The sequence below is a fragment of the Colobus angolensis genome, unplaced genomic scaffold (genome assembly GCF_000951035.1).
Source record: "Colobus angolensis palliatus isolate OR3802 unplaced genomic scaffold, Cang.pa_1.0 Scaffold124, whole genome shotgun sequence".
NCBI classification, from domain to species: Eukaryota; Metazoa; Chordata; class Mammalia; order Primates; family Cercopithecidae; genus Colobus; species Colobus angolensis.
Window position 1 is genome coordinate 4,399,815 of NW_012113586.1, and position 4,405 is coordinate 4,404,219.

Consider the following 4,405-nt stretch of genomic DNA (forward strand, 5'->3'; position numbering starts at 1 on the left):
CCTAACCACAGCATTATAGACTTTCTTTCAGAGTGCATATTGATCATTCTCCAGGAGAGACCATATACTTGACCATAAAACAACACTTAAATTTAAAAGGGCAGAAATCATATAAATTATGTTCAACTTTTAATAGAATGAAACTACAAACCTATCACAAAGAAATTTGGGACATTTATAAATATGTAAAAATTAAACAACACAATCCCAAATAATAAGTCATCCAAAAATGAAATCACAAGGGAAATTAGAAAATATCTTGAAATAAATGAAATGAGAATACAACATACCAATACCTACGAGATGCAGGAAAAACAGTGGTTAGAGGGAAATTTATAGCTGTGTAATTTGACTGTGTCAAAAAGAAAAATCTCAAATCAATAGTTTGTTTCCACTTGAAAAAAACTAGAAAAAGAAGAGTAAACCAGGTTGGTTGTTTTAAAAAGATCAATAAAATCAACTAACCTTTAGCTAGAATGACCAAGAAGAAAAGGGAGAAGACTCAAGATACAAAAATTAAAAAATGAAAGAGGGGCATCACTATTGATATTACAGAAATACAAAGTATTATAAGGGAATACGATGAATAACTGTATGTCAACAAATCAGATAACCTAAATTAAACAGACCAATTTCTAGAAAGATAAAAACTATCAAAATTGGCTCAACAAGAATAGACCTATAACAGAATAGACCTATAACAATTAAAAAGATTGAATTAGTAATCAAAAAAAAAAAAACTTCCTAGAAAGAAAAGTTCAGGATCAGACGGCTTTATGGGGAATTCTACCAAAATGATTAAAAAACAATAGCAGAGGAATAAAATAAAGAGCAAAACCATTTTCTGGTTGTTGTTGTTGTTGTTGCCATTTTTCCAAGATGGAGGAATGGAGGCAATGTGTGCATGCTTCCCTGACTTGGACAGACAAAATTGTGTGTAGATACTTACTGTGAACTTTTTTTCCGAGAAGCAACACAGGCACTTAACAGGAAAACTGAAATTCACAGACCCTTTGAAAGGAGGAGGCTGCAGCTACATTGTAAGCCAGGCAAAAAATTGTTAAGTCCCCAGAGTGTAAGAGAGTGATATACAGTCCCACAGGGAAACCTGGAAATACAGCCCACAGGGGAAAGCCTTAACCCTGCCCAGTGCTGGAACTGATTTAGTGAGTGGTAAAGAATATAAAAGTAGAAGTGGCAGTGAGAAGTATCTTGCATGAGTTCCCAGTCTCTAGCACTAACCAAGAGAAGCCATTCCTTATTCTGACTCACAGGAGACTTCATAGAAGTCTCCCAACTAATTCACTCAAGCAGTGGTTGCAGGTTAAAAGAAACTCCCAACTGAATTTCATGACATAATCTTGAGTGGAGAATTCCCTTGGCCAAAACCAGGGAGTAAGTGGGAAGTGTGCTGCAGCCACAAGTGCAGGAGCTGAGTGTCTGGGAGGGGTGTGGGCTGAAAGCCTTGGTTGCGATCTCTGTGGGGGAAAGTTTATGGCCTGAGGCAGTTGTGAGTTCTGAGCATAGACAACCTGGAACTTAGCTCACTGCTACTAGTGGAAAACTGCAGGTGTGAGATCTGCCTTGCCAAGTGTATAGTAGCATGGTAGGGCTTACTGACATCTGCTACTCCCAACTCCCTGTTCAAACTCTTCTGTGCAGCAGAAGCAGCTAGGCTCTTGGAACATTACCCCAGCAGCCAGAGAACTGCTCCCCAACTCCAACAGGAACTGCTGCTTGTCACAGAGCATGAACCTGACTGATCTAGCCCCAACCTGGCTTTGCCCCTCCACACGCTCTGGTAGCTTAACACAAAGAAAAATAACTTTTGGGAGTTTTATGGCCCCACACACTGCTTGAGAAACCAGAGTACCTTCCCGGGGTACTCTTACATCCCTGGGTAACATAAGGGAAGCGCAAATCCCACCACTACTACCACAGCTGGTGCTGTTTTGCAAGTATCACCTCCTGGCTGGAAGTCAACCAATACAATCCATTACCCAGGAGAGAGAAAACTTGTGTGTGACCTCAGCTATCACCTTTGCCTGCACCACCCTGGCTAACCAGGAGGTCCTGAGTCTGTCCATACGACCAGTTCATCACATCTACAACTGCATTTGAGAAAGCCAACACATCAAGGCTGTCTATAACAAAGGAATCTCACAGAGTCTATGTCACTCCCCTGCCACCCGCAACAGAGCTGGTGCTGGTATCTGCTGCTGGGAGACTTGAGGACAAGTCACATCTCTGGGTCCCTTGCAGACATTCCCCAGCACCAGCCTGGAATGTGGCAGCCCCACTGGGTGGCTGGACCTGGAAGAGCAACAACATTCACAGTAATCTGGTTCTTAGGGACTCCCACACCTAGGGGAAGGGAGAGGGTATCACATCAAGGAAATACCCCATGGGACAAAACAACCTGGATGGCAGGACTTACGTCCCAAATCTTTCTGCTTCTGGGAAGTTTCTTTCAGTAGAAGCACAGTTTCAGTGCTGGGTTTAACAGGGAAAGTCTGACAGTCTACCCCAACACTCAGGCAGGCCTGGTGCTCATTAAGGATTTTGGAGAAGGAAACTTCTTTCCCCCCTCATCCACCACTGCAGACACAGCTAGGGCTTTTCCCAGAGGAGACTGGTGTGTGTACCTAGAGGCAGCCTTTCTGGAATACTTCAGGGTAACTGCATCCCCACAGGAGGAGCATCCTCCAAGTACAGGTTTACATGAGAGGTAGAGTCACAATTCTTTTCTACTTGAAACATCAACATTCCTGCAGATGCAAAAAGGTGTCTTTCTGATCTGAATAGTTGAAATACTGGGTCGGGTGTGTGTCTGGGTGTGGGATGGCATTCCTGCTGGCCTAGTAGGGGAGCTGAGGTAGATCCAGTCCTTTCTTATGATAAGACTTCAGTTTGTTCACTGAGAGCTCCCCCAGCTATCTCTGTCAAGGCTAGGACCTCTGCCCACCATTGAATTTACCCACCTGCTTTAACTACAGCTAGTTTTATGGACACCTCCCCTATTGGCATAAAGCCTGAACTGTTCAACCCAGTAAATAAAACACTGGGGGAAAAATAAATAGATAAGAAAGTACATACCACAGGGGAATGAGATAAGCTTCAAGTGACCTCTGCCATTCCAGTGCTATAGGAGATAGCAAACTTGCTCACACACTGATCACATTGCTACTACAACCAGCATCTGAGGAAGACTCTCCATAACCAAGGAACAAAGACTCTCTATAGCCAAGGAACTCATACAGAGTCTTCACCCCTGAAACCACCAAGATCTGAATTAGGCTACAATAAACTATAAACATTAAAGTCACATCCTTAGGGGGAAAAAAGAAATTTAAAAAAGTCAAATCAAAATTAACTCAAAAATAATTATTAGAAAGACTACCTAAATGAGAAGGAATCAGAAAAATAATTCTAGTAATATGACATAACACAGTTCTATAACACCCCCAAAAGATCACACTAGCCCTATAGCAATGGATCTAAACCAAGATGAAATCTTTGAAATACCAGATAAATAATTCAAAAGAGATTATTAAGCTACTCAAGGAGATACCAGAGAAATGTGAAAACCAACATAAAGAAATTTAAAAAACAATTCAGGATATGAATGAAAAATTTCTAAAGAAATGGATATCATAAAAAAGAGTGAGAACTTCTGGAAATGAAAGACACACTTAGGGAATTACAAAATGCAGTGGAACATTTCAACAATAGACTAGAACAAGCAGAAGAAAGAATTTCAGAGTTTGAAGACAAGGCTTTCAAATTAATCCAACTAGACAAAAAAAAAAAAAAAAAGCAAAAAGAATCAAAATAAATGAACAGTCTCCAAGAAATATGGGATTATGTAAAACACTTAAACCTAAGAATAACTGGTGTTTCTGAGGGAGAAGAGAAAGCAAAAAGTCTGGAAAATTTATTTGAGGGAGTAACTGAGGAAAACTTCCCTGGCCTTGCTAGAGATTTAGATATCCAAATACAAGTAGCTCAAAGAACTTCTGGGAGATTCACTGTAAAAGATCATTACAAAGACATATAGTCATCAGGCTATCTAAACTCAACATGAAGGAAAGAATTCTAAGATCAATGAGACAAAAGCATTAGGTAACCTATAAAGGGAAACTGATCAGGCTAAGAACAGACTTCTCAGCAGAAACCTTTCAAGGCAGAAGAGATTGAGGTCCTATCTTTGGCCTCCTTAAACAGAATAACTCAGCCAAGAATTTTGTATCCAGCAAAAATAAGTTTCATAAATGAAGGCAAAATAAAGTCATTTTCAGATAAACAAATGCTAAGGGAATTTGTTACTACCAGACCAGCCCTATAAAGAAATGATAAAAGGAGTTCTAAATCTTGGAGCAAAAGCTTGATATGCACAGAAGTAGAA